Source organism: Tursiops truncatus, chromosome X (assembly GCF_011762595.2).
Source record: "Tursiops truncatus isolate mTurTru1 chromosome X, mTurTru1.mat.Y, whole genome shotgun sequence".
Taxonomy (NCBI): domain Eukaryota; kingdom Metazoa; phylum Chordata; class Mammalia; order Artiodactyla; family Delphinidae; genus Tursiops; species Tursiops truncatus.
In genome coordinates, this window is record NC_047055.1 from 18,867,879 (window position 1) to 18,886,500 (window position 18,622).

General features: G+C 38.3%; 1 pseudogene; it reads right to left on the bottom strand.

The window, feature by feature from the left end:
* Positions 1 to 3,451: 3,451 nt before the first annotated feature.
* Positions 3,452 to 4,263, bottom strand: LOC101323108 (small ribosomal subunit protein uS5 pseudogene; annotated as a pseudogene).
* Positions 4,264 to 18,622: the final 14,359 nt, after the last annotated feature.

The following is an 18,622-nucleotide window of genomic DNA, read 5'->3' on the forward strand; positions in this document are numbered from 1 at the left end:
TTTTTATTGTGGTGAAATACACATAACATACAACTTACCATTAGTGATTCTTAGTGCATTCAGTGTCGTGCAATCATTACCACCATCTAGTTGTAGAATTTTATCACCCCTACAGGAAACCCCATATCCATTAAATAGTCAATCCCCATTCTGCCCTCTGGCAACCACTTATCTGTCTTCTGTGGCTGTGGATTTGCCTATTTTAAACATTTCATATAAATGGAACCATACAATATGTGGCCTTTTGTGTATGGCTTCTTTCACCTATCATGATGTTTTCAAGGTTCATCCATGTTGTAGCACGTACCCATACCTCATTCCTCTCTATGGCTGAGCAATATTCCATTGTATGGCTATACCATATTTTGTTTATCCAGTCATCTGTTGTTGGACATTGGGTTGTTTCCTTTTATGGCTATTATGAATAAGGCTGCTATGAATATTCATATACAAGTATCTATTTGCATCTCTGTTTTCAATTCTTTGGGGTATGTACATAAAAGTTCTGGGTCATATGGTAATTCTATCTTTAACTTCTTAAGAAACCAACAAACTGTCTTCCACAGTGGCAAGATCTGATTTTCACTCAGAATAAAATTCCATACAATAACCTAAAAGGCCCTACATGATCTGATCCACCACCTACTAACTCTCTGACTTTACTCACTCTACTTTAGCCATCCTGGCTTCTCTTGTTGTTCCTCAAACTCACCAGGCTTCAAGGTCTTTACACTAGCTGTCTCCTCTGCCTGGAACATTCTTCCCCAGATATCTCTGTGATGCTCCTTCACTTCCTCTAGATTTTTTGTTCAAATGTCACCTACTTCTCTAGGTGAAATTGAAAACCTAGTCCCACTCCAGCACTCCCTATCCCCTTCCCCTGCTGTATGTATATATCCCTGCAGTCTTCTAGAGGTACCATAACAAAGTACCACAGACTGGGTGGGTTAAAGAACAGAAACTTATTTTCTCACACTTGTGGAGCCTACAAGTCTGAGAGTAAGCAGGGTTTATTTCTTCTGAAGCCTCTCTCTTTGGCTTATATATGGCTGTCTTCTCCCTGTGTTTTTTACAAGGTCTTCCCTTTGTACATGTCTCTGTCCAAATTTCCTCTTCTTATAAGGACATCAGTCACAATGGATTAGGGCCCACCCTAAAGACCCCAGTTTAATTTAAAACTCTTTGAAGTTCTTATCTACAAATACAGTCACATTCTGAGGCACTGGCGGTTGGGACTTCAATATATGAATTTGGAGGGGACACAGTTTTGTTCATAACACCTGTTTTATATTTTTCCTTAGCACTTATTAATATATAGTAAAACATACTATATATTTTATTCACATATTAAATGTATTCTTTGTTGTCTATTTCCCCAACTAAATATTCATTCATCCAATATATTTTTATTGGGGACCCATATTCCACTGTGCCTAGAATAGTTCCTAGAATATAAGTCCCCAATAGATATATATAGGATGAATGAATATTTCCTTTACCAGACTTAGAGGTTCCTGAGGACTGAAACTCCTTAGAGAATAAAAACTATCTCTCCCTCATCACCCAGGCCTTTCTTTCTTCATGGTCAGGAACCACTTCTCTTCTCGACTAGGCTGTGATTCTTCTCTCATTAAATACCAAGGGTAGTGTGTTTTGCTTTATATGAAATCATTCATTTCAAGTCCAATGCTAAAAGAAAAAAATCAATGCCTAGTGAATAAATTCTCTTTAATGTGTCATGTTAACAAAACTGTAGATTTATGACCCAACCATTTACCCTCCCTGCTTTGATGTTGGGCTTTTGATGCTAATGTGATTCATTTATCTCTTACCAATGTACAAAGACTGCTGAGCACAGGAACTTTTTGGTGCAGCAGAAAAAGTACTGAGCAAAAACTAAATAAAAAAATGAGTCCAGGTTCCGCCATTTGTCCCTAACTTTTTGTGCAACCTCACACGACTTCCTCTCTGAAGGACTCTGCTTCCTCAGGTGCAAAAGGAGAGGATAGGGGAAAATTTCTATGTTCCCAATCTTACTGAATGCCACCACATTTACCCAATTGCTTAAGCCAAAATCCTTATTATAACCCTGGATTTCTCTCTTTTCCTCACCCCTTATATCCAATCCATCAGTAAGTCCTGTCCTGTCCATTCTATCTTCTAAAAATATCTCCTATCAGATATATACTTTCTGTTTCTACTACTACTACCTTAGTGTAAGCCAACATCATCTCTAACCTGTACTACTACAATAATCTCTTAATCTGGTTTACCCACCTGAGTCTTTTTAAATGTCATATCTAAATATAATATTTATGTCATTCTCCTATTTGCAACCAATTATTTCTCCCCATTACTCTCAGGAAAAAGTTCCATAACCTGGTGTCTAAGAATTCTCATGACCTGGCCTCTACTTAACTCTCTAACTTCATGTCCTGCCTCATTCCTCATGCTTCAGTCCTTAAATACTCTCCCCCACTAAGATCCTACTTGCTCCAGTCCCTTAGCCTGGACTTGGGTCCTGTTCACAACTCCCACCAGCTACACACTCATACCTCTCCCCTTCATAAGACCACTCTCACTCATCTGACAAGACTCACCTGAGGTGACATCTCATGCTGGAATTTTTCCCTTTATCCTCACTTTACACCAATTGTCTCTCAATTGTGCTTCCACAAAGTTTTGCATCAACTGATAACAACATTAGCTCCTTGTACTGTAATTGTTCACTTAGCCACCATTCTCCCCCTATGAGACAATGAACTCAATGACAGGAATAATGTCTTATTCATCTCGGTATCTCCAGTGCCAAGCCCAAGCACCTTACACACAGTAGATACTCAGAGAGTAAGTTGAAAAGAAACTCAAAGTTCCCTTCTAGGATAAGTGGAAATACCCATGAACTTATACATTGGACCAAGTCATAAAAATTTAGTTCAAGTCCCTACTCAGTCCACTTCCTGTGTGACTGAAGTGCATCTGTGTGAAATAGATGCTAGTCAATAAGATTTAGTGAGCTTTTACTATGTGCTAGGCACTGTGTTGGGTGTTTTACCCAGAAAAATCTCAATTAATTCTCACAAACAACCCTCTGAGATAGATATTATTATTATTACATTATTACTGTTTTAGAGATGAGGAAACAGAGTTCATGTTGATAACTGAACTGATCACAGTCACAGAAGTTGGGATATAGAGTACTGGGGACTCTTTACAAAGAAGTAAGGAGACACAAAGTCATCTGGCCTCCAAGTCGAGGGCACTGGTGGTGAGAGACCAATAACAAGTTGTGACCTCTGGGGCAGAGGGGGACAGTGGCTCCAGTAGGCATGAGAGGCTGGCAGCCAGCCCCAATACTGCCAGAGCAAACTTGGTAACAGTCCAAGGAAAGTGGTAGAGTGGGTGAGGGAAAGAAGGAAAGTTTTTTTGTTTTGTTTTGTTTTTTTAAACCAGCTTCATTCACTTTATTTTTCTTATAGAAAACTATGTGGTGGCTACAGCTGGAGCCTGAGTCCTCTGCACGGAAACTCTGGTGTGGGTCTTTACAAGATGGTCAGTGAATTCCTGATACAGAGACTTGGTGAACACAGTCTCTTGCCAGAGATCAGGAGTGATATAACTGTAGGTCTTGGAAATGGCATCCAAATTGGCCTTGGTGAAGTTACCCAGCGTGGCAGTGCAGGCCCCCGCAGAGGTGTAGCAGCAGTCAATGCCAGCCATCATCAGTAGCTTCTTGGGCACGATGCCAGGGCCCCTGGGGGCAGGGAAGAGGCGCACCAGCACAGAGCCACAGAGGCCAGTCACCTTGCAAGGGACGGTTTGGGGCTTGCAGATCTTGTTCCCCCAGTAGCCTCGTCGCACGGGGGCAATGGAGAGAGAGCTTGGCCAGAATGATGGCCCCACGGATGGCAGTGGCTACCTCCTTAGAGCACTTCAACCAACATGTCCGTTGTAATCCCTGATGGCAACAAATGCCTTGAACCTGGTCCGCTGGCCAGCACGGGTCTGCTTTTGCACAGGCATGGTCTTCAAAACTTCACCCTTGAGGGATGCCCCCAAGAAAAAGTCAATGATCTCAGATTCCTTGATGGGCAGAGAAGAGAGACAGATCTCCTCCAGGGACTTGATCTTCATGTCCTTGACCAGGAGGCCCAGCTTGGTGACGGGGAGACCCTCCTTGTCCTCGGCCTTGCCTCCGCAAGCTCCGCGGCCTCGGCCCCCAGCCCCGGACGCCGCTGCTCTAGATACTGTGAGATAGGTCATCAGCTTCTAGTTTTGCCTCCTTTTCCTTGTTTTCCCTTAAAGGGTGTGTGTGTGTGTGTGTGTGTGTGTGTGTGTGTGTGTGTGTGTGTGTGTGTGTGTGTACTTGGGGGTAGGAGGAAGCAGGTGTAACTGGTTGAGTTTAACTGAGTATGAAATCTATTTATGGACCATGGGTGGCACTATTTTTTATGTGTGTTGGCTACCAACTGCCTCTCTCCCTGCCCTTTCCTTGGCTCCCTTGAGTCACTCTGCACTTCCTGGGCACCCTGCTCTCCAAAGCCACAGGGGGCTTCCCAAAGAGAACATCTCCAGATTGTCCTTCCCCAGAATGTGTCAGGGTTTCAAGAAAAAAGTAAGGGCAATCAACCCTAGGTCTTTCTTGGCAAGGATTCACAAGAAAATCCTGCCACTGACATCTGATTTGAGTCTGAGAATATCTTGGGGGGGGGGGGCGGTCATTCACCATCACCATCGTACTCTGAGATGAAGCTTTAAGACAGAAGGAAAATAATGGAGAGACTGGGTCCACTGATAATAAAAACTTATAGAATAAAACCCCTTTCTCTAGGAAGAAGCCGCTTCTTTCTAGAATGTCTGAGTTGACAAGCAGAATGTAAGCTGGGGATCGGCACCTATGTGACCTCTTGGGCCAGGCACTCTTAGGCAGAGAACAAGCCTGCACAACTTTGTAATGGATCAGATTCCCACAAAGGCTCGCTTTCCCACAAAATACAGCCATATTTCTTATTTTGGTATCTTGGCACACTCAGTTCTCTCTGCCAAGAACGACCTTTCTCCTCTTCTCAACCTTAAGCTTCTATTTATTAATCAAGCCTCTGCTCAAGTATCCTCTCCTTTGTGAAGACTTCCCTGATCTCCAGGCAGCTAAACAGCTTCTTATTCCTTTGGAGTCCCACGGTGCTGTGCTTAGACTTCTACTCCAGCAATTTTACACTGTTTTTGATCAAAGTTCTGTCTGCCTTGCTGGATCTCAAGCTCCTCAAGGAAAGGTGCCATGGCTAACACAACCTTGTATCTTATCCTGGCCCCCCAATCTCACTCCCCCAATCTCACCACTACTTGAACCACACAGGGCCTGGCACACTGTAGGCACTCAGCATATAAGGAACGTTGAACAAATATGGAACAATGTGAGGAATACTTGGTGTCAAGTAATAGGATACAGAAAAAGGAGAATTCCAAAATAAGAATCCAGTTTCCCAAAGCACCGAGCTGATCTCCCTGTGCTATGTGGCTGCCTCCCACTAGCTATCTATTTTACATTGGTAGTGTATATAAGTCCATGCCACTCTCTCACTTCGTCCCAGCTTACCCTTCCCCCTCCCCGTGTCCTCAAGTCCAGGTGGGTTAGGGAGGGTGAGAGGGACATGCAAGAGAGAGGAGATATGGGGATATATGTATACGTATAGCTGATTCACTTTGTTATATAAAGAAAAACTAACACACCATTGTAAAGCAATTATACTCCAATAAAGATGTTAAAAAAAAAAAAGAATCCAGTTTCCCAATAGAGCCTTGAAAAATCTCTGATGGATCAAGCTGATTCCTCTGCTGGCTGATGAAGTCAAATTCTCACAAGCCACAGAAGTGGCCATTTCAGTCAGCACTGAACAATTTCTTCAGTTTGGCTTTTGGGCAAGCTCTCTGCTTCTACCTATAGCACTATTTCGTGACATTCAGAGCCTAATTGCCATATTCCCTCTTGGCCCATAGTTAATGAACACACTTCCTTCCCTGATAGTGGAGCCACTCTGCAGGCCTTGTAATGGTTGGGAATGTTTCACCGTGGTGCTTTCTGGAGATAGCTTCTGGAGGTCACCTTGAGGATGACCTCCTTTCCTGCCATATTCTAAACTCATTGCTGTGGAGGTAGAATCAGTCCTGAGGAGCTCAAGATCTCTGGGAGGCTGGACATGGAAGAAACATGACTGGCCTCCCTGGTCTCCAGCCCCTTCTTTCCAGGTCCATTGTCCATTCACAGTTAACAAATGGATATAGGGATAACAACTCTACCTACTCATGATGGTCAAGTTAGCTTTTCCAGTATGTTAATCCCTTCCTTTACCTGCTGTTCTATTGACATGAGAAACCCCAAATCACCAGGTGGCAGCCATAGCTTTAAGTTTATTAGGAATCTTACAGTGTCCCCTGGTAGACGTATCCACCTTCTAGAAACCAGGCCACCTAGAACCACAGAACTTAAAGTTTTCAAGTGGGTCATTGGAAATGATGGTGAGTGGGGCCACTCCTTCTTCCACCCATTTCCCCCATATCTATGTAGTCTACCTGTTGGAGATGGAGCACCATATAATGACGATTCGTTCAAGACATAGACTGCTTCATTAAAGGACAGAATCTCCAAATCATAGGCATCATATCTAAGATGTTGCCTTATCTGAGCCTTCAAGAGACTATGCTAGTACTCTTTTAGGCTGGCAGCTTCTGGGTAATGTGACATATGACAGAACCAGTGGATTGCATAGTGACACACCCATTGTCATTCCTCCTTTGCCATGAAGTGAATTCGTTAATGCAAAGTAGTAATATGCAGGACCTCATGTTGGAAAATCAGACTTTCTTTGAGAACTCAAACAGTAGAGTTGTCTGATGCATTGCAGGCAAGAAAGGTAAGTCCTTACTCAGGATAAAAGTAAATCTACAGGGCAGGATGTAATCAACTTGCCACTAAATGTCTGGTTTGTCTCTTCAAGGGAAAGTACCATATTGAGGTTTTAGCATTGGCCTCTGGTACTGAAAGATCAGAAAGATACTCAAGATACCAAGTGGTAGTAGCTAATAAGTCTTGGTAAGAGAGAGCCCATGTTGTTGGTCCAATATGTAGTTTCTATCTCTGATATCATGATTACTCCACTCATAGGTGCATTGTGCAAGTGCTGGTATTCCAAAAACAGAGGCTGGCTGACATCTACTGAGAAAGTCATTCTGTTAACTTGTTTAATGCTTCTTTTTCAGTAGATGTTCTCTCATGAGCCTTACTGTGAGACATAAAGATCCTCACACTGTGTGCACGCCTTTAGGTCCATCCACATGCCTCTCCTTTTGCCTTGACCTTCCAATCTTGCTTCTCCCAACAACTTGACCAACCAGTCAAACTATTCACCACTGCCCAGAAGTCCATATATATGCTTATTTATGTCTCCACCCAAAGTGGATGATTGATCAGCTCTGCAACTTGAAGCATTTTTCCTTACTACTGTATTTCAGAGTTGCCTCAGACTGGGCCTGTAGTGCAGCTGTCATTCATTATTTGTTCACATCAACACAGGAACCAGACTCAGGCTTTTTCCTCCTCTGTCAATCAGTCATAGAGAAGGCCTTATGAGGCCACAGATGTGAGCTGAAAGAGAGGCCTTATTGCAACAACAGGGACTGGGGCACTGGTTCAAGTAACTTACTCATTCCCTCTGGACATACTCAGATCTAATTCCAAATACACTACTTCTATCATACCATGGATTGCTGCTGTGACGGCCCAATCTTATGGGTCTGACAGAACCCGGTTCACGAGGGAAGTTCTGGTTGCATAGTCGATTAATGTCCCATGGACAGACACTCATTCATTCTCTACCAGAACCAAATAGCAAATATGCAGTTTCTTTCTAAATGGTATATATTTCTCTGTGGTAGACAGTGTGGACTTACTTCAGAACCCTAGGGGTCTGTGCTTCACCTTTACTGTTCAGGTTCACCAGAGACTCTATATGGCATCTTCATCTACCACAAATATCTCTAGCACCATGGAATCTGCCAGAGGGTTTATCCCAAGAGACAGTGCCACGTGTACTGTAGCCAGACCTTCCTCAATGTCTTTTCTTGCTTTTAGTCCCACTTAACATGTCAAAGTCGTCTCATAGATGGGTCAGGCCAGTATTCCCAATTACAGTATATGTAGTCTCCAAAATCCAAACAGACCTACCAAGCACTGTGGTACCTTCTCAGTAGTAAGAGATGCAAGGTACAATAACATGTCCTTTTCAAGGAAGAGGCATGGCTGCATGGCCCAGATAACTTGATCCTTTAAAAATTCACCAAAATGACAAGTCCCTGTGTCCTTATGAGATTTATCTACCACCCTCTGGAGTTTATGAATCCAAAATATTTGCTACTTCCTCTTTATCAGAGCCAAGTAAATTGATATTATCAACATAGTGGACTAGCATGAGATCCTACAGAATTTCCAGACTATCAAATTCTTTTGGGACTATTCTGACAAAGAGCAGGAGAGTTAAAATAGACCTGCACGAAGACCATTAATATAGGCCACTGTCTATCCAGGTGAATGTAAATAACTTCTCATCCTTCTTTCTGATGAATATTCAAACAAATCCTTTAGCTATATCAAAGTCACATACCAAATACCAGAGGATATATTAATGATCCATTACAGTAAGAACACCATATCTAGTATAGAAGCACTACTAGGGGCTATTTTGTGTTAAGTTTATGTTAGTTTATCCTCATCTGCCAAGATCCACATGATTTTTGCAGGGTGAATTATATGGGATCAGAATATGGATTACCACTCCTGCAGGGTTTTGTGTGGACATAGCTTTTCAAATAAGTTGAGTAAATACCTAGGAGCATGATTGCTGGGTCATATGGTGAGATTTTGTTTAGTTTTGTAAGAAACTGCCAAATGTCTTCAAAAGAGGCTGTATCATTTTTCATTCTCATACTTAATGAATGAGAGTTCCTTATATGTGGAACCTAAAAAGGAAAAATTCAGAGAAATTGAGAACAGAGTGGTGGTTACCAGGGGTTGGGAGTGGGGGAAACAAGGAGATATTGCTCAAAGGATACAGACTCCCAGTTATAAGATTAACAACGTAGTGACTATAGCTAATAATACTGTATCATATATATCATATAGTCGGAAGGAGACAGTGAAAATATCTTACAATGTGATAAAGCTAAAACTGAGTTATATCCTTGGAGCCTTGTGTGAGCACAGAAGAGGAGCATTTGAATTTGCAGAGGGACAGAAGTGTCATGGAGGATTCCATGGATGAAGTGGCTTTTGAACTGGATTCATTTTACCCTTCCTTTTCCTAACTGCTGGAGATACAACAGTGAGCAACACAGACACAACCACTGCTCTCTTGGGGCTTATATTCTAGTTAGGTGTGACTCAAATAAGCATAACTAAAAATTTTTTAATTGCCTTTAATTATGAGAGAGGAAGGATGGTGAAAACAAGGGAAACACTGCAAAGGCACAGAGATGTAAATGCACATCATGTGTCTGGGGACTCAGAGCCCATCAAGTGTGGCCCCAATATAAGCAGGGTTGGGACTCAGGTAAACTGAGTGAAACATCTGGGGCACAAAAAATTTAAGGAAGCACTCACTCTTAGGTTCATACCTTAGGCACCTCACTCTAGTCCCAGCTTTGAGCACAGGGTTTGTAATGGGGAGCTGGGAGAATTCAGATCAAGACACCAGACTGGGGCCATATTGCGAAAAGTCTTGCAAGCTTTACTAAGAAATTGGAGCTTCAGCTTTAGGTAATGGGAAATCATATTTATGCTTTAGAAAGGTCATTTTACAAACTGTGGGAAAAGGAGTAGGGTCAGTATATGACAGGAATCAGATGGCCATTGAAAAGACAACTGCTTTTCTCTGTATGTGACACTCATAGCTATTTCTGAGGGCTGAGGGGAAGGAAGGAGACAGCGCAGAGGAAGGCATTCAAGAACTGAAATGAGTGAACTCCAGGAGGGCAGGGACAGTTATCAATACTATTTCATTCTCAGTTGTAGACCCCAGTACCTTTGACAGTGCCTGGAGCATAGGAATAGTTTAATAACTATTTGTGAATGAATACATGAGTAAATGGAAAATATAGGAGCAAGATCCCTCAGGATCTTGGAGAGAAGAGATTTTCAGGGTAGGAATTTGTCTTATAAAGGAGAGGGACACTCCTTTCTTGGGAGAAGAGGCTAACACAAAGGTGATAACTCTCTGCTAGGAGATTGCACTGTGAAGACAAATGTAATGCCAGTGATCTTCTTAGGGGATGTAGCAATAATAAGACTGAGGACTAGAAGACAGTGAAGCAAGATATGCATGGCCTTGGGTCAGTGGTAGGGTAACTTAAGTGAGAAAGTCTCCAAGGGTTTTCCATGGGCCAGGGAAGCTCCCAAGCTATTGAATTGTTGTGATTTTCACAGACTCTAAAGAAGCTGTATATAAAAATCAATATATCCAATCCTCTCTCCCTCTCTCTCTTTCACACACACACACACACACACACACACACACACACACACGAGAGCCACAGTCAACTTACAATGGTCGGGAATGTTTTTCCCTGAGGATTATTTATGCCAAGTTTGAAGAAAGGCAGTTGAGTAGTGAAACTCGAAAAGTTTCTCATTCTACCCAGGGAAAAATAATCAAACAGAGCTAACGAGGTACAATGGAACTGACAATTTGAAAAGAACATTTTTATGGGAAGAAGAAACAAGATGGTTCACCTGGTATTCCCAACAGATACATTGTTATGTAAAGTCTGCAAGGGTACTCAGATATTCTGGGATGAAACAACACTGGAAAGACCAAAAGTTAGACTAAGGAGATGGTCTTTGGATGGCATAGTCATACCAAGCTGTTAAGAGGTTGTTGAGGTCATTTGGGAGACACCCTCAGCCTTTCAAGAGCATTTCAGGGCTAAGGCAAGCTCCTCTTGCCATTTATAACTGTCCTACATTGGACAGTTGGAGTCCAAAGTTGATCATTTATGAGTCATTTTATAGACTGTGTCCAAAATACACCACTCAGCAAGACGTTAATAGATATGCCATGAAAAAGAGATTCTCTGGTCTAGTCAGTGTGGAAAATACTGGGCTATATACAATTAATCTGTATGCTTTATTGCAGTATGTTTCAAAACCTTTAACATAGTAAATGGATACTATATCCAAGAAGGAGATAAAGTTTGCTGTTTCCCCAGTTATTTAACCCAGAATACCTGACTAGGGTTTTACAGACTATCATTTGGGAAACATTGTTCTAAAGCATCATTCCTGGAAGGCTATTGTTAAAATGCAAATAGAACACTTAGGGGAAAGTAATACATTAACTATTAGCACCCACTTTCATATTTGATGACAACATGTTCCTGGAGGGATAGAGTATCAGAAATATACGTTGTTCTCAGGAAGCTCACAGTCTATTGGTGACAGAGAAGAAAGAATGAAATACACAATAAATATTATGGTAAGGAATTACATATGCTATAAGATGGTGGTGTCTTGGAAGAGGGTGGTGGCGGTGAAAAGGGAAAGAAATTGACAGATTTGGGAACTATTTTAGAGGTAAGATCAATAGAACTTAGTAATGGATTGAAGAATGTAGGGTGAAGAAAAGGTGAAAGTGAAAAAATGACCCTAAGGGGTTTGATTTTGCAACCACATGGGTGACGATGCCAATCACTGTGACAGAGAGTGGAAAGGGGAGACGGTTGTGGGAAGACAATGAGTTTAACCTGTGGGAATTCTAAAGGCAGTTATTTTCAGGATCACCCTACATGGCTGTTATCACTCTCTCTGCTCTGCTACATGGTAATATGAACCAGTTCTCATGAGAGATGTCACATTAAAGATTCTGTCTAAGTCATTTATCCTCTTACTTATTTCTATGGTAGCTTAATTGATTAACTGAAATACCAGACATGGCCTACAGCAGTTAGGACTTCACAGACAAAACAGAGCTATTCACAGAATAACGTTGTTTCTGATCAAATATAGGAGATAACCAGATTAATGGATTAAAATTAACATTTATAAAACGTTTCACATTAAATGGGTGAAAATACAGCAAATTGTATGTAGTTTTTTAAAAATTTCTATTTACTCAATCAACCAATATTTACTGTGTGTCCAGTAACTGCCAAGTTCAATACTGAATTACACAAAGATGAATCAGTCAAAGTTCTTTCTATTGAATTGTTCAGAGTCTTGGAGTAGATGGGTGTCACAGATATGTAAAATTAAATGAAATAAAGTTTTAGAGGTTTTGTGATAAAAGGCCATAATGGACTTAGTAAGGGAACAATGGTGGAAATATGCCATTCTAGTTGAGGATGGGCAAAGAACTTGACACAAACTCATTCTTGCACAATAGAAAAGATGTTTTCCAAGTGGACAAAATAGTGAGATGGAACACAAGAATGACATTCCAGAAAAAAAAGAACATTATTGCAAAGACATAGATGTTTAAAATATGTCTTGCAGGTAATAAGAAGCAATTTAAGGATTTTAAGCAAAGAAGTAATAAGTCAGATTTATGATTTATAACAATAACACTGGCAATTATATGGAGGGCAAATCAGACAGAACAAGGCTCTTCCTGAGGGCCCTGAGGGCAAGAAAGCAATTAAAAGCTTCTGAAAGAGTTCAAATAGGAGATAATGGAGCAGTATCTGTGGGGATGGAGAGGAGATAGATCAAAGAGATGTCAAAAAGGTAGAACTTACTGACTTTCTGCATGTGCTATGGACATCAAGAATGGAGTCTAAACTTAATTCTCTTATTTTTTTTCTACATGAACAACTTAATTGATAGTACTTCTTTCAGTAAGATGGGAAGATTGGCAGAGGGAAGTTTGGGGTGGAAGATGATGATTTTAGTTTTAACATGAATGTGAAGTATCAGAGAGATGTGAAGATACTCGTTACACATTTAGATATATGAGCCTGGATTCAGATGAAAGGTCTAGCTGGAAATATATTTAAGAGTTGGCAATGTGTATGTGGTATTTGATTAAGAGGAATGGAAGGACTTCTGCTTCCTAGTAGGGTGGACAAGCACCCTTGTCAAAAACACTACATTTTAAAAAATGGATAAAACACTAACACACACATACAAATGAATAAAGACAAAGAAAGTATGATGAACATAATGAAACATGACCTCTTTGTCATGCATAGAACAACTCCAACCAAAAATGGCAGGATTCATTTGCTTTTCATGGGTATAGGGAGCATTTAACAAAATTGATCATATGTTTCACAACACAGAAAGCCTCAACACGCTTATAAAGACTGAAATCATTCAAAACATCTTCTTGACTTCAATGGAAGTAACCTAGAAACCAACAGTAAAACAATAAATAAAATATATTTTACATTATTAAATAATCAAAGGATCAAAGATAAAATCCCAAGTAAAAATATTTCAAAGTGAAATAGAATAAATACAATGAATATGTCAAAATTTGTGGTAAGCAGCTTTAACAGACATTAGTAGAATATGTGTGTGTATATATATATATATTCTCATATTACAATCGAGGAAACACTGAAAATCAATTTTTAAGTTTACATTATAAGAAGTTAGAAAAATAATGGTAAAGTTTAACGTTAGACTATTATAAGGAAGAAAATAAGAAATATCTGGTTATAAATCAATTTAATTTTAAAAATATAAAATAGAGAAAAATGAAAGGGACAAAACTGTGTTCTTTGAAAAGCTGAATAAAATTGATAAAATGTCTAGTAAGACTGGTTAAGAAAAAGAGAAAACAGAAATTACTAATATCAGAAAAAAGGCATATTGCAAGAGATCCTAAAGATATTTAAAACTAATGAGGTTATTGTGAACAAATGTATGCAATTAAATTTAAAATTTAGAGAAAAAAAAGCAAATTGCTTGAAAATATGATTTACCGAAGCTGAAAAAATAATGCACAGGAAATCTGAATAATCCAATATCTGTAAAGAAATTTACTCTATTACTTAAAACTTGCCCATAACAAAACCCCAGACCCAGCATTTAAGAAAGAAATAGCATTAATTTTGCAAAATTCATACACATAACTAAATAAGAAGAAAGACATCTCAGATATTTTTTAAGAAACCAACAAAACTTTGATTCCAAAATCTGATCAGGACATTGAAAGAAAGAAAAATCACAGACAAATCTCTCTCATGAATATAGATGTTAAAAAAAAAACCCTTACTAAACCTTTAACATTTCAAATCTAGCAATAAATAAAACAATAGAATATATCACAATCAGGTGATCTTCATTCTGGGTATCCAAGGGTGGTTTATCATTCAAAAATCATTCAATGTAGTTCATCACATTACCAAAGGTAAAAACAGAAAAATCAGAACCATATTAATAGAGGCAGAAATGGTATTTGACAAAATTTAAAACATGCTCGTGGTAAACGTTTATAGCAAAATAGGAATGACAGGCAACTTGCTCATTCTAAGAAAAAACATTTCAAAAAGACTTCAGCAAACATTACATTCAATGGCAAAAATGAAATATTTTACCATCACTATTAAAAAAAAACACCAGGGATGACTTCTATTATCACCTTTAATCAAGTTTGTACTGCAGGTCCAAACTAGTACAATAAAACAAGAAAAAGAAATTAAAGTCATAAGGATGAGAAAGGTTGAAATAAAATTTTCATTATTTACACACGAGATTGGATACTTAATGAAACCAAGGAATTTATGAACATACTCTTAGAATTAAGTGAATTTAGCAAGTCAGGATACAAAAATCAATTTTATTTATTTCAGCAACAAACATTTAAATTAAAAAGGAAATTTTATCATCCTGCACAACATGGATACTCCTTCCCAGCAATCTTCCTGTGCCATTTGTTCACTTCACACAGGCGCCATCACACACAGCTGCCACCTGAGAGGAATGCACCTTGGCCATCCTATTTCATCCTATTTTCATGCCACCCACCACAATCTTTCTTCTAAATTTACTTCCCACACCTCAAGTTCGTTTGACAGATGTGTATACCCACCTCCTGCTTTAATTTTCTTCTTGGTATTTATTACTATCTGATTTGCTTGTTTGTTTATAATGTCCCCACCATTAAAATAAAGTCTCCATTATAATATATACAAATGTAATATAAAATAGGTATATAAATATATTATATATATTATATTGTAAAAATATAAATATATATTATCAATAAATATAAAATATAATATAAAAAATTGAAAAGGAAATTTAATGACATTGTGATACAGTTCTGTGTCCACTTAGCTAGGTTCTAGTCTCCAATTATTCAAATATTAATCTATATGTTGCTGTGAATGTATTTTGTAGATATGATATATAGTTGACTCGAAGCCAAAAGAGATTATCCTAAATATGGGTGGTCCTGACTGAGTTTGTTGAAAGGCCATAACAGCAGAGAGAGAGAGAGAATAGCTTATGTGAAATGGGGACAAGTCTGAAATCCACTGGGCAGATTAAACACATTTAAACTGGTTCCATTCCTCTGATGAAACCTTGACTGATACAGACTTTTCTTAGAATTGTATAAGAAATCAAAGGCCTAGATACAGATATGAAAATGTGAAAGACTTTTATACTGAATATTAAAATCACATTTTGAGAAAACATTTAAAGATGTAAGTAAATGGATATATTATGGATCAGAAGACTATTGTTAAGATATAAATTCTCCCCTAATTATAATAATATATAGATTCAACACAATCCCAATGAAAATCCCAGTATGTTTTTGTAAAATATACTAGGCAATCCTGAAATTCATAAGGAAATGCAGAGGGTCAAAAATAATTGAGATTTTGAAGAAGATGAGGAAAGAGGAGGAAATAACTACCAGATAAGAATACTTATTATAAAAAGACAGTAATCCAAGAGCTGTAGTATTGGCAAAAGGTTAAACAAACTAATTATTGGAACAAAATCTAAAGTCCAGAATCAGACACATATGTATATGATGATCTGATTTATGACAAGAAGAAACTGCAGTACTTTGAAGAAAAGATGGTATGTTTAATAAATAGTTCTGAGTCAAGTGAATATCCATATGGAAAAAAATCACCTTTGGAGAGACTTCCAGAATGGTAGTTTAAGGAACACAGTGGACACTATCCTCAGCAAAACAAGCTTTTACCTACAGAAAACTATTTTTAAAAACATTTAAACATTTAGAATGTAGAATGGGGATATATGTATATGTATAGCTGATTCAATTTGTTATAAAGCAGAAACTAACACACCATTGTAAAGCAATTATACTCCAATAAAGATGTTAAAAAAAAAGAATAAAGAAAATCACAAAAGACCATAACCCTCACTCTACAAATGAGAACAAGCTGGATAACATACAAAAGTATAGTGTTTTTCTAATCCCATCAGAGATTTGAGGCTGCAAAGGATTAGAAGAAAAAGAACTATTTTTGCAGAAAATGATAAGCCATTCCTGAGAGATTCATGGTCATTTTATCCCTAGAAGAATGCCATGGATAGTGGTAAGGAGAGACCAGCCAAACTTCTTAAAGAAACATTAAATGTCCCATGTTGTCTGGTGTGACATTTTAGATTCCCAAGGAATCTCATTCAATTAGTTAATTTTTACCCACCTACAAACTACTTCACAAAGCCTTCACTAAATGCATGGGAGTAACACACTAAAATCTAAAACTGACAGAGATATCCCACATCAAGTCGTGTTGTGCATGAAAACTGTTTTTCTGTACATTCATAACAGAAAAACTGTTATGAATCACTGCAGGTCTTCTATGAATCTAAGTCAGAGGCTGATGAAAGCCAGCAGTGGGTCAGGGTAGTTGAAAGACATCTCTCTGCAACAATCCAAATCTTCAACTAATACAAGATAGCAGCTAAAGTAGTCCTTTGAAAATGGGGAGAGGCAGGGGGAGGGCATAAGACATCAGTATAAAGTGGTATCTCCTGAAGCACAGAAACCCAGAGGGGAGACAGGATTGGAGACCTAAGAGAACTAATAGGAGGACCAAATAGCTGACATCCAAGCTCTGAAACAGAGAGAAATCCTCCACAGTTCTTGAAGTGAGCAGCAGGCTGTAGAGCACAAAGCAATCTTCATAGTCCCCTCTGTGCTTAGATCCTAAACTCTGATATAGGGGCATCTTAAGTATACATTGCTAAGTGAAAGAAGCCAATCTTAAAAGGCTACATACATACTGTATGATTCCAACTATGTATATGACATTCTGAAAGGCAAAACTATGGAGGCAATAAGAAGATCAGTGCTTGACAGGAGTTCTGGGGGAGGAAGGAAGGGATGAATAAGCACAGCGTTATAACAGGAGTTTTAGGGCAATAAAACTATCCTCTGTATGATACTGTATTGACGAATACACTTATAATGTCAACACTAAGAGTAAACCATGGATTTTATTTAATAATAATGTATCAATATTGTCTCATCCTTTGTAACAAGTGTACCACAGTGATGCAAGATATTAAATATAGGGGAAGTTGGGGGTATTGAGGAGTATATGGAATCTATGTACTTTCCTCACTTTTTCTTGTAAACTTAAACTGAAAAAAAACCACATAAAGCCTATCAATTAAGCAAAAACATAAAAATGCAGTGAAAGCAGTAGTGGGAAATTGAGAGCTATATAATGCACAATAAAAAAGATGAAAAATTTCAAATAAACAGCCTTACCTTCCACCTTCAGACACTGGAAAAAGAAAGGTAAATCAAACTCAAAGTAAATAGAAGGAAAGGATAAATAAGGATTAGAGCAGAAATTAATCATAAATAGAAAAAAATGGAGAAAAATAAAACCACCCAAAGTTTGTTCTTTGTAAAGATCAACAAAATCAACAAACATTTAGCTAGGATGACCAAGAAAAAAGACTCAAATTACTAAAGCAAAGAATAAGAGAGGCACTATTACTACCAACCTTATAGAAATAAAAAAGGATTATAAAAGAACAGTATGAACAACAAATTAGATAAGACAAAATAGACAAATGCCTCAAAAGACACAAACTATTGAAAATGACTGAAGAAGAAATAGAAAATATGTGTAGAGAAGTAGGGAGATTGACTCAGTCATCAATAACTTGTCATAAATAAAAGCCCAAGACTGAATGGCTTCACTGGTAAGTGCCATAAAATTTCTTTAAAGTGAAAAAAAATCTTTTTAAAGAATTAGCACCAATCCTTCTCAAAATCTTCTAAAAAACAGAAGATAATCACTTCTTTTCAATTAATAGAGACCAATATTTCACTGATATTATTAAAATCATAAAAACACAACATTAGACTACAGCCCAATATCATTTATGATATATACACTAATACCAGATTCTCAACAAAATACCAGCAGAGTGAATCCAGAAACATATAAAGAAATGAGTATGCAACATGACTAAGTTGAATTTATCCTAGAAATGCAATTTTAGTTCAGATTCCAAAAGTTAATCAATGTAATATAGCACATTTACAGAAAAAAAGACAAAAAATCTCAGATATCTCAACAGATGAACAAAAAGCATGTGACAAAATACCACACTCATTCATGATAA